Source organism: Bufo bufo, chromosome 2, assembly GCF_905171765.1.
Source record: "Bufo bufo chromosome 2, aBufBuf1.1, whole genome shotgun sequence".
Classification (NCBI taxonomy): Eukaryota; Metazoa; Chordata; class Amphibia; order Anura; family Bufonidae; genus Bufo; species Bufo bufo.
In genome coordinates, this window is record NC_053390.1 from 303172887 (window position 1) to 303186265 (window position 13379).

A 13379-nucleotide genomic window follows, 5' to 3' on the forward strand; every position below is an offset into this window, starting at 1 on the left:
GACTCTAGACTCAACTGCCTTTCCTTTCCCTGTCTGGGCCTTATATAAACTAGGGCTCCCTAGCTCCCTCTAGTGACTAGAAGCTGGAATGACACCCCTAGCAGGCCTGTACTTGCAAGTTTCACAGTAACAGGGAAATACATAGCATTACATTACATGACATTTTATAAAGATGACATATACCAACTTCCCCATAAGTAAGGGGGGACGACAGCACACCAAGTGACCCTTTGTAGTGACGGGCATTACAGTCCCCGTACATTACACATACCCCCACACAATGTCCAGGCCCCTCCTATAGATGATACTTACCCGTTCTCTGGCACCTGTGTCCTTCTGGATCCCCGCATGACCACCCCTGCATCTCCCTGTTGCAGTGATCAAAACATCCGCGGCGGTTACCAGCCTCCCTAGCATCATCCGTGTTTTGATCTGCACGCCGGGGAGATGCAGCAGTGGACGTACAGGGATCCGGAGGGACGCAGGTCCCGGGAACCGTGTAAGTATCATCTATAGGAGGGGCCCAGGCATTGTGGGGGGTATTTGTACTGTTGGATAACCCCTTTAACTCATGGGCTGATAAACTACCTATAACATATATGTGGGTCATTTACTAACCATAAATACGCCTACATTAGGTGTATTTCTGGCACAGATTGTGGTGTAAAGGTGATTGGGCGCAGCAATCCGCACATGCCAGGTCTAAAAAATGGGCGTTGTGTGGGTGGGGAAGGGATGGGCTGGCAGACCTGTCTCAGTTACCAATTTCTGCACCTGGTTTAGGCGGAGAAATGGTCTAAATATAAGACAGTCTGGAAAGTGTCTTAGACCTCATACACATGGCCGTTGCCCGGTCGTTCCGCGCATTGAGGACTGCAATTTGAATGGGTCCGTCAATTGTGTTTTTGTACCTTATATGCATTATTGTTGGGTTTTTATATTTGTGAATATTAAAAGTTGTGTATAGAGACCAAGAGGTTTGTTTTTTACACTGATCATTTCTTTTAGTCCTGGTCCTCAATGTCCAAGTATTGGTCTGGCAATGTCTTTCAATGTCAATCACAACTGAACTATACAAACAACACAGGGCAATATAGGTATTTTTGCTGTAGTTTCTGAGATATTGGTGCAGCTACAGCATACTGGGGCACCAAAACAGGTTGAATGGGAAATAAAATACACCACATTTATATCACACTGGACATGACATAAAACGGATGGTCATGTCTTTATAAAAATGATTTTGGAAACTGAAAACGGTGAGAAATTAACCATAGTATCCATTCCAGTCCCATCTACAGCATCATACACATACTGTATATAATAGAGGCAGCATTGTATATATGTCACACAATATGGAAATTAAGTGACGTCACCTCCTGTTGTGTGACATCTCCTACATAATAAGCCAGTGCTGATGGATCACACATCACCTCCTAGAAGTCACCCAGCAGCCATGAAGACTTTCCTGCTCCTCTTTCTATCACTGGCCTGCTTGTCAGGTGACATTACTAGTACATTAGAAGAAAGATATTACTAGCGCTATGAGGAGATGATTATATGGATGTGACCTTATTCTCTGTATTTCCAGGTGTCCAGTCTCAAGAACAACTTGTCCAGTCATCAGACCCAGTGGTGATAAAGCCTGGGAATTCCCATAAACTCTCATGTAAAGGGTCTGGATTCACCTTCAGCAGCTATACCATGCACTGGGTTAGACAGACTCCTGGCAGAGGATTACAGTGGGTGGGATATATTAGCCCTGGTGGTAGCACAAGCTATGATGATTCTGTTAAGGGACGATTCACATTCTCCAGAGATAACAGTAATAACATGGTAAATCTACAAATGGACAATGTGAAGACTGAGGACACTGCCGTCTATTACTGTGCTAGATACACACTGATAGAAAAGGTTGTCCACGTACTACATAAACTTTCAGACACTTTCCTCATTAATTCACTAGGTGGCAGCACATATTCTATAATTACAGTGAAGTGAAATAACAGTGTCATCCATCCAGTTGTGTCACAATAACCACATCAATGCAGCTTCTACTTCTGCCCTGTATTGTTCTGTTACATAAGTTCAAGCATTTTATCTTAAGGTCCATACTTACAAGCAAAGTCCACACCAAGGTATCTTCCCTAGGCCCACACCTCTATCTGACATTGTTCCTTTACTGACACACTGATACAAAAACTGATATACTGTACTGAGACAAAGACTGGCCGGCTGCACTACTGACACAAATACTGACATTCTGCAGTACTGACACCACGCCTAGCAAGTGTCTCTCCTTTTGACCCAAGTCCCTTTGGCACTCTTTGCTCCTAAAGGGTTATCCCATTACTAAGGTAAAACATGAAAACCAGACATCATATAGTACATGACAATCTCTTTCTAACAGAGCTAGAACCAGCCCTGTACTTCACATGGATCCAGAGATCTCCCCATTCATTGCTCTGCTAGATTTATATCAAGCTGAAAGATCGAGGGGAGTGTCTATTCTGCTGCAGCTAAGGGGGCGTGTCCATGCTCTCCCTATCACAGCTCAGGAGCTCAGTGAGCTAGACAAAGAAGAAAAAAAAAAAAAAGCAGGTGGCGCTATACAGATCCATTTTATCGATTAACTCTATGCTATGTTCAATTTTTAATTACATGTAATTACAAAATAATTCAGAATCAGGTGCTGGTTTAAAAACAGTAGAATATATTTCATGGGACAACTCCTTTAAATATCCCTCTTTTGACCCGGGAAATAAATGTGCAATACTAAATATAATAAATGGCTCCTCCTTAATAAACTGTATATCTTGTATATTAATAATCTATACATCTTGTATATTAGACCTCAACTTTATTATTTGGTGAAATTAGCATTTTAAAATATCTATAATTATATGATTTGTAGGTTAACTTACACTCATCTCACCCATCTCCAGACACTACAGGTCTGACAGCATCAGGTGTCCGTTGCACCTCACTTTTTGCTGCTATCTTAAAATAGCTGTGAATGCCGCTCAATCACTGGCTGCAACAATGACCCATTTCATTGATTGGATCATTCACAAAATAGTTGCAAGTGCCCCTCTTGGACCATGCAAAAGTTGGGTGGTCTGCTGACACACTGATATTTTTTATATTTATCAATAGAAAAGTGTGGTCTGATTGAAGTCAATGTGTGTGGGGGGTGTGGGAATGCAATGTTCTTTATGCTCCTGGAGAACGAAATCCTGCCTGTGAGACATACTCACAGAATGTCTTAATTAGAGATGAGCGAATCGAAGTTGACGAAGTGGAATTTGATCCAAATTTCTGGAAAAAATTTGATTCGCACCGAAGTGGAATTTCCTCACGCTTCGTGGTAAAATGGCTGCTGCACATGTTAGAACATGGAGCTAAGAACTCTGGGAAAGAGGGATCACCCACAATGCCATGCATGCAGCCAATCAGCAGCCAGCCCCTGTGATGTCACAGTCCTATAAATATCCTCAGCCATCTTGGGTTTCTGCCAGTGTACTTAGTGCAGGGAGAGACGTAACAGGCACTAGGGACAATGTTAGGAAATACTCAATATTCAACCAAAAAAAATTATTTAGAAGTCCGGGGAAAGATCATTCAAAGTGTAGGAAAAGGATAGGGAGGCATTATGCACACTATAGGGAGAGAGCAGGGACCAATAGGGGACTGTAAAGGAGCGATTACTGTTACACCTTGCTGCACTAATTGGGGATCCGAATTGCACTATATGATAGCTCAGTAATTCCTGCAAACCTTGCTTGTTATTGGGGTGAAAGTTCTCTGTGATACAGCCAGTTTTGGGGTGTATTAATAGGGAATCTAAGTTATGTCATCAGCCGTTCTGCGGTGAATTTACCTTGTTATATAGCCATTTTTGGGGTTTATTTATAGGAAATACAAGTACGTCTTATTAGCCGTTCTGCGGTGAACTTACATTGTTATACAGCCATTTTTAGGGTTTATTTATAGGAAATACAAGTACGTCTTATTAGCCGTTCTGAGGTGAACTTACATTGTTATACAGCCATTTTTAGGGTTTATTTATAGGAAATACAAGTACGTCTTATTAGCCGTTCTGCGGTGAACTTACATTGTTATACAGCCATTTTTAGGGTTTATTTAAAGGAAATACAAGTGCGTCTTATTAGCCGTTCTGCGGTGAACTTACATTGTTATACAGCCATTTTTAGGGTTTATTTATAGGAAATACAAGTGCGTCTTATTAGCCGTTCTAAAGGTGGATTTAGCTTGTGATACAGCCATTTTGGGGGTTTATTTAATTTCATTTTATTCTTTTATTTTACAATATGTCAGACAGACAAGTGACAGGCCCTTCAAAGAGAAAAGGCAGTGGGCAAAATGTTTCTGGCTCAGGCAGAAGTAGCAGCAGAAGAAGGGGGGTGGCAGCAGGAGTCGCAGCGACAGGCCTGAACTCCCAGTGTCATCTAGCGGTCATATCTTGACCAGCAACCAATTATTGACTCTGTCTTCTACTTCGTTGCGAGTGACATCAGATACCCCCAGCCAAGAGTTGGTGGGTTCCTCTGACACGACGCTTAGTTGACATGGCCCGGGAGCAGGCTCTGCTCTGTGCCCCCACCTGTCCTGAACCTTCCTCTGTCATTTTCAGTTCCCTCAGCTCGAGAAGTATTTTATGCTGTCAGCTCGGCGCCAGTTTTCAGCGAGGGTGAGCTTCTAGAGGACAGTCAGCAGCTACTTCCCAGCCAAGATCTGGAGGAGAGATCCGCCGCTTCCTCCGGTAGGCGGGCAAGTAGTGATGATGAGAGTCGCATGGGAGCTAGTATTGCAAGCGGTCAGGCTCCTGGCCCTGAGACCGCTGAGAGGGACATCAGTGACGTGCAGACAGTAGTGGATGATGATGTAGCCGATCGCACTTGGGAGCCGGGTGAAGAAGGGGCTTCATCATCATCAGGAAGAGAGAGTGGCAGCTTGCGCGTGAGGCAGCGGCTGAGCCAGCAGGGTGGCAGCAGTGCGAGATTGGGAGCCAAATGTGCCTGGGGTAGATTCCCCGCTTCTCAGGAGCCTACCTACCCGGAAAGTAGCGGTGCATGAATTCACGGAGGCAGAGGTACCAAAGCAGTAAGCGCAGAGTGTTGGTGGGGGGAAATGCCATACTCGGCGGTGTGGCAGTTTATCATCAAGTCGCTGGAGGAGGTGAACATGGCCATTTGCCGAATCTGTGGGCAGAAGGTGAAACATGGCCAGGGTGCGAATATTGCCACCACGGCCCTGCATCAACACATGCAGCATCACCATAGAGTGGCCTGGGATAACCGTGGCTTTGATGTAGTGGTCCTGCCTGCCACAGCAACTGCTACGTCACCTAGTTGCCTGCACCCCTTTTCCTGCAGTCAATTCTCCACCACCTCAGCCGAAAGGAGCAGTCTTTCCTTCCCATCATCTACTGGTCCTGATGCTCCTGCTCCTTCTACTCCCCATCAGTCATTTCGTCAGCAATTGATCACGAAGCAATTGAAAAAAGACAGCAGTGCACTCATTCAACAGCACAGGAATTCTCTGGGGCACACTCTGGTGTAAGGGACACAGGCCAGATGGTAGTTTGAGGTGTCCTTGATGGTCTGTTTTAATGTGACTATGGCAAGGTCCCTTGTAGTCATGACGCCTGTACCTTTTATGGTGGTACAACCATTTACTGTGGTGTTAACTGAGGAATTGGAGACTGAGACAAGGATGGTGCAATCCAACTTATAACTTTTACTGAACGTTGCTCCTGGTAACAGTAACTTCCAAATATTAAACAGTCTCTAGTACATCCAGATATGAAATACAGTCTCTTTAAGATGGACAGAGGTAAAGCTGCAAGAGGTCCACTGCTTACAGGTGTGATGTCTGTCTCTCATTAATGATATATGTTTTAAGCTTACTGGTAGAGGACTTCTACGCTGGTCACTGTTATCCCAGTGCAGGTTAGTGAGGCTGCCGGAGGCTGGTAAATCCTTCACTTTTAACTCCAAAGGTCCTAAGGCATGTATAGCGATGGCCGTGACCCTTTGGGTGTCTGTTTCTCTAGTACTTTCTGAATTAATATCCTTCTGAGTATGTGGACCACTTCAGCTCAGGGCTGAAGACTCCAGACTGAGCACACACTCTAGACTGAACTGGACTAAACTGAAGTCCCTGGAGACTGACTAACTAGGCCTGAGCTGAGCTATATATATGGGATGTGTTGTCTCCCCCTAGTGGTAGGCTCAGTGTAATGCAATCTAACACATCTGTAGGCAGGGATTATGCATAAAGATGCATTGCAGCATAAAACAGGTTATATAAAGCATACAAAGCATAACACTGCAACTTTGCAGTACCCACGTAGGTAGTGGGACACTGCACAAGTTGCTGGTACTGCAGTCCCTCCCTTTCCAAGTGGTAGACTCTGCACCTTTCAGAGAACTGATGGCTTGTGCCGAGCGAAGGTGGAGAGTCCCAAGCCATCATTTCTTTGAGAAAAAGGCAGTATAACAAAAACAAAAATGCGCCTTTATTCCCATCCACAGGCAGCATTCTGGTGCACATGTGAGGTCTGGGCTATATCAGCCAGTCTTGGGTGGGGCTCAGAGCTCTCTCCCTCCTCCCACTGTATGCATGGTCTCATGCTGGAAGTTACTGGGAGATTGACTGTGAGTCGGAACTTGCGCTCCTGCAATTTGCCCACTGGCTCCTGGTATTGCCCATATGGCCCAGGTAGGTGTTAGCGTTAGGTCCCGAGCTACTTGAGAAACCTTGGCGCGGTGCTCGAGCTCAGATATGTCCTCCAAGCAGGATATGTTAGCTAATCTCTCAATTTTACACCAGTACAAGGGTGTCACGGATGAAGTTAGCAGATAGCTGGAGCATATAAATAAACGAGCGACTGGCTTGATCCCAAACTAAGGATCTTATAGGTGAGCCCTATAAAACCCTAAGAGCTCTCTCTGACTGCTATGCACATGCAAGGGTCTGTATGGTAGACGATTGCATGCCCGCGTACCTAATACTGTGTGACACCTGAAAACCCTATAATAGTGAGGGGACACGACCACCGGCTCCCTGCACTTAAAACGGGCGGAGTCAGGGTCGCCTAGAATCAAGCCAGCAAGGAAACACAATAAAGTAAAAGACTTATCTGTACAAACAGCAGAAGCAGCCTCCAGCAGTGAACACCTCATCCAGGAGGTAGTATAAACCGCAAAGTGAGGCAGTATGGGAGGGATTATAAAGGAAGACAATTAGTCTAAATAAATGCTGCACATCTCGTATCATCTGAAGGCAATCGTCTATGCTGTGAAGATACGAGATGTGCAGCACCTGAAACTACGGATACTGAAAGCCTGTGCTAGCATTTCTCCTGCGGTGTTGCTATCAGTGTGTGAAGAGTGGGAGAAGAGGGTTGCATTGACAATCCAACACAATGGGCAGCACATTGAACACATTTTATAAGTGGTCAGAAACTTGTAAATAACTCATGGAAGAATAAAGTTATGTTAAAACCAAGCACACCATTGTTTTTCTTGTGAAATTCCCAATAAGTTTGATGTGTCACATGACCCTCTTCCTATTGAAAAAACAAAAGTTGGATTCAAAATGGCCGACTTCAAAATGGCCACCATGGTCACCACCCATCTTGAAAAGTTCCCCCCCCTTACATATACTAATGTGCCACAAACAGGAAGTTAATATCACCAACCATTCCCATTTTATTAAGGTGTATCCATATAAATGGCCCACCCTGTACTCACCAGCAGCAGCTAGACATGGAGCAGGACCTTAACCAGCAGGTGGTGGCATACTTGGACTGCACCCTGACACCCCACATCGAAGATCTCCTGGACTACTGGGCAGCCAAACTTGATTTGTGGTCACAACAGGCCGAGTTTGCCATGGACAATCTTTACTTCCCAGCTAGTAGTGTGGCATCAGAGCGGGTGTTAAGTGTGGCAGGAGCTATAGTTACCCCAAGGAGAACTCGCCTTTCCACCCAAAATGTGGAGAAACTGACCTTTGTGAAGATGAATCAGGCATGGATCAGCCAGGATTTCCACACACCAGTGCCTCATGCATCAGACTATATTATCCATGATGCCACACCTAAACTTTTTTTTAAAGAGACCAGTTTTTTTTCTGGCTACCTGCTTCAGCTACTATTCTGATGCTGCCACCTGCCTGATGCCATACTCTTGCTGCCAGGTTAATCTACTGCCACCCAACATCTTGTGCTGGTACTGGCTCGGCCTTTGCCCCCCACCTCCCCACTCTGTGGTCTCCTCATGCTGCTGCCACTTCCCCACACTGTGGTCTCTCATCCTGCTGCCACCTCACCACTCTGTGGTTTCCTCATGCTGCTGCCACCTCACCACTTTGTAGTCTCCTCATGCTACTTCCACCTCATCACACTGTGGTCTTCTCATGCTGTTGCAACCTCAACACGCTGTCACTGGGCCACCCTGTGGTCTCCTCATGCTGCTGCCAACTCAACACTCTGTGGTCTCCTCATGCTGCTGCCACCTCACCACTCTTTAGTCTCTTCATGTTGCTGCCACCTCAACAATCTGTCACTGAGCCACTCTGTAGTATCATGCTGCTGCCACTTTAACACTCTGTCACTGGGCCACTCTGTGGTCTCCTCATGCTGCTGCCAACTCACCACTCTATCACTGGGTTACTCTGTGGACTTCTCACGCTGTTCCCACCCTCTCAACTCTATGATGGGCACCGCCATTTTACCTTTTTGGCCTTGATGACATCACCATTATTTATCCTTCTTCTGATCGGATTCTGTCTTTGGAGCAGCCACAAGGCCTGTATCACATGGTCCCTATTTTGCATCAGGAAATGCTCATGATTTGGTAGCCAACAGCAGGAGTGGGTACAAGACACAGAAGACATGCAAATATTCCATTCACGTGTCATCTCTGTTTTGGATCCACTCCTGTTTTTTTTTTTTTGTCTTTAGCAATACTGATGAATTACTGACCAAATGCTGACTGACTCCACTCTGTTGGGGGGCTCAACTTGTATCATCATTTAACAGAACAGGTTCTGTAGAAATATATGTGGAATCAGCTGACAGTGTAAAAGGAGTGCACTCTTTCACGCTATAGTAGGATCTTGGGCCACTGCATGGTTCTTCATACCTGACGCTAATATTGACCTGTAAGGCTGAGTTCACACTTAAATTATTTGGTCAGTTTTGGCCCCATAACTGACCAAAAGTGATGCTGTAACACCCCACAGTGGTGTTACTATTCCTACACCCTGCTGCTATCTTTAATGGTCTAACCTAAATGCCATCTTATGTATTTTTGTCCAAGTACTCTACACTGTGCTTTCCTAATCTTGTTATACAACTGTTTATTTCATGTACAAAAATCTGTGATTGCAGCAAAAGAAAAAGCAGATAATATCGAACAACTAAAGGAGTGTATGCAACCTGAGGAATTTACCTCATTAAAAGAGAGAGTGGAGACCTATCTAAAGAAGGGCAGGCCGCCATCATCGGTGAAAATACTCTATACCACAGACATCGATGACAATGAGATCTCAGGTATAGACAATAAATCTCTGGTTGCTAATATTTCTTCTACAAGTCTTACACCCCAACAAATGAACTTACTTGAAAAAGGCTTGTCCGTTCAGCCCTATATCCCAGTTTGATTTCTTCCAATTAGACATTGATATGGAAAGATTCTTCCGGAACGTGAGATTAAAAACACATTTTGTTGTAAGGGAAAAGGACACAAACGACAGAGCCGAGATAAGATCCCACAGGGGTAATTATGTTGAAACTAGAGGAGTTGGCGGTTTTAGACATAACTAGTACAGTCGTGGCCAAAAGTTTTGAGAATGACACAAATATTAGTTTTCACAAAGTTTCTGCTAAACTGCTCTTAGATCTTTGTTTCAGTTGTTTCTGTGATGTAGTGAAATATAATTACACGCACTTCATACGTTTCAAAGTCTTTTATCGACAATTACATGACAATTATGCAAAGAGTCAGTATTTGCAAGTGTTGGCCCTTCTTTTCAGGACCTCTGCAATTCGACCGAGCATGCTCTCAATCAACTTCTGGGCCAATTCCTGACTGATAGGCAACCCATTATTTCATAATCACTTCTTGGAGTTTCTCAGATTTGTGGGTTTTTGTTTGTCCACCCGCCTCTTGAGGATTGACCACAAGTTCTCAATGGATTAAGATCTGGGAGTTTCCAGGCCATGGACCCCAAAATGTCAACGTTTTGGTCCCCGAGCTACTTAGTTATCACTTTTGCCTTATGGCACGGTGCTCCATCGTGCTGGAAAATGCATTGTTCTTCAGCAAACTGTTGTTGGATTGTTGGAAGAAGTTGCTGTTGGAGGGTGTTTTGGTACCATTCTTTATTCATGGCTGTGTTTTTGGGCAAAATTGTGAGTGAGCCCACTCCTTTGGATGAGAAGAAACCCCACACATGAATGGTCTCAGGATGCTTTACTGTTGGCATGACACAGGACTGATGGCAGCGCTCACCTTTTCTTCTCCGGACAAGCCTTTTTCCAGATGCCTCAAACAATCGGAAAAGAGGCTTCATCGGAGAATATGACTTTGCTCCAGTCCTCAGCAGTCCATTCACCATACTTCTCTGCAGAAGATCAATCTGTCCCTGATGTTTTTTTTGGAGAGAAGTGGCTTCTTTGCTGCCCTTCTTGACACCAGGCCATCTTCCAAAAGGTCTTCGCCTCACTGTGCGTGCAGATGCGCTCAACCTGCCTGCTGCCATTCCTGAGCAAGCTCTGCACTGGTGGCACTCCGATCCCGCAGCTGAATCCTCTTTAAGAGACGATCCTGGCACTTGCTGGCTTTTCTTGGATGCCCTGAAGCCTTCTTAACAAGAATTGAACCTCTTTCTTGAAGTTCTTGATGATTCCTATAAATTGTTGATTGAGGTGCAATCTTAGTAGCCACAATATCCTTGCCTGTGAAGCCATTTTAATGCAACGCAATGATGGCTGCACGCGTTTCTTTGCAGGTCACCATGGTTAACAATGGAAGAACAATGATTTCAAGCAACACCCTCCTTTTTAACATGTCAAGTCTGCCATTTTAACCCAATCAGCCTGACATAATTATCTCAGCCTTGTGCTCGTCAACATTCTCACCTGAGTTAACAAGACGATTACTGAAATGATCTCGCAGGTCCTTATAAATGACAGCAATGACATGCAGTGGAAAAGTTTTTTTTGGGATTAAGTAATTTTCATGGCAAAGAAGGACTATACAATTCATCTGATCACTCTTCATAACATTCTGGAGTATATGCAAATTGCTATTATAAAAACTTAAGCAGCAACTTTTCCAATTTCCAATATTTATGTAATTCTCAAAACTTTTGGCCGCGACTGTACATTCATGCCACCGAAACAGTATCATCCAGTTGAAACTTTTGTGGAATGGGTAAAAAGGTGGGTTGATTGTTGTCATGGACTGTGTAATGTATACCCAAGAGATTTATCACCAATTAAATTATGTGGATGCATATAAGGAACTTGATGGTAACCCTGCTCCACAGATTAGGAGAAAAATTGAAGATGTGGTGACTCGATATGTACAGGGGTGATTGACAAAAAGATGGCACAGTACTTAATTAATTATTCTCCAGTGACTCCATTGTTTTATACATTGCCAAAAATTCATAAGACCTTAGTCAATCCCCCTGGATGCCCAATTGTGGCATCTACTAATTCTATCCTTACCATTCTTTCAATGGTACTAGAAAAAGCACTAACTAAATCATTTTTGTTGGATACAGGTGATTTTCTGATGGTGATAAAATCAGCTATCTTGACACATTCGTCATCAAAAAAGAGGATCGTACTGTAATATGTCTTCAAATATAAAATATTTATGTATTAAAAATGTATCAACCTGATTTGTTAATCCTCTCCAAATCTAGTGTATGCTTATTTGGAGTAAAGAACAACTGGAGAACTCATCACCAGGATTCAACAAGAGTTATATAAAAAATTAATAATGTGATTTATTTTTAGTCTTCATAACAGTTGATTACTTACAGTAATAAGTTAGGAAAAGGCTTAATCTATTGTCCATGAGTGAATGTTGGTAATCCTTGAAGTATCATTGATGAAGGTCTGGAATCCTCTTCTCAAGCTCCATGTGTCTTCCCTTCATCTTCTCCAGCAACCAATAACCCCCAACAGACTTAAGAGTGAGTATCAGAGGACCACCCCTTGTCTGTCTCTGTCAGTCATTTATACTATAAATACAGGCGTGTCTTTACTAATGTATGAGCTTATACATTGTCATATATGGTAGACTTCAAATATAGTTCTTGACGTTCTCATACAGACCTCCCATTGCCAAGTGTATTACTATAAATGGTGTCACTGTATAGTGTAATACATACTTTATATTAAATACCAATTAATATTATATCACATATTATTTAACAGGTACATTGGAGACTGACCTATACCGTAAACCCACGGATAGGAATAGCCTCCTACATTATGATAGCGGACATGCTGAGTCTACAAAAAGAGTTAGAACTAAATCCCAACTCTAGAGAGTACACGGTATTGTATCAAATCAAAAGATGTGTGACACAAGATTGAAAGAAATGCAGAATAAATTCCGACAGAGGGCATCCTGAACATATTGTAAAAAAAGCATTGAAAATGTAGTGAAGAGACATTGGTCTATTCTACAGATGTCCTACTCAGGAATAGAGGAGTTTACTAACCCTCCGTTAATTTGTAACAGAAAATCTCCAAGTTTGCGTGATAGGTTGGTACATGCCGATATAGGCAGTACCACAAAACTACCACGACAAACTTACATAGCATCAAGAAGAAATGGCACATTCCTGTGCTTAGGTTGCATGCAATGTTGTAATATAATCAGGAGCGATACGTTTTATCAACCCCACACAGGTCAAGCTTATAAAATAAAGGGATACTACACCTCTGAATCCCCTGTGGATACTACCCCTGTGGTCTTTTGTATGTGGGTGAAACCATACAGCATGCAAGAGACAGCATAGGAAAACATAAATCAACAATACGTACCAAAAATCTGTTGCTCCCACTCCCTCACCATTTTGATACACATGGCTGTAGCATCTCCCAGCTAAAATATCATATAATAGAATGGATTGAATATCCGAGGAGAGGAGGAAATATTAAACAAATATTACAGCGCCGCGAGGCTTGGATACACATGCTCCAGACCCTTGAACCGAATGGATTGAACAGAGTATGAGGTTTCTCATTTGGCCCTGAATTGAGATAACATTTCCTGACATCACTATGTCTGCTTTGAGCTAATGATATTTTAGTGATATGGCAC

At 43.4% G+C, this 13379-nt stretch overlaps 1 long non-coding RNA gene across 1 annotated transcript in view; it reads right to left on the bottom strand.

Annotated features, from left to right (window-relative positions):
• Positions 1-1770: 1770 nt before the first annotated feature.
• LOC120989016 overlaps positions 1771-13379 on the bottom strand; it is a 17613-nt gene continuing 6004 nt past the window's right edge. Inside the window, exon 3 of the long non-coding RNA XR_005776217.1 lies at positions 1771-1902. This is a non-coding gene — a long non-coding RNA (uncharacterized LOC120989016). The remainder of the gene's footprint in view (positions 1903-13379) is intronic.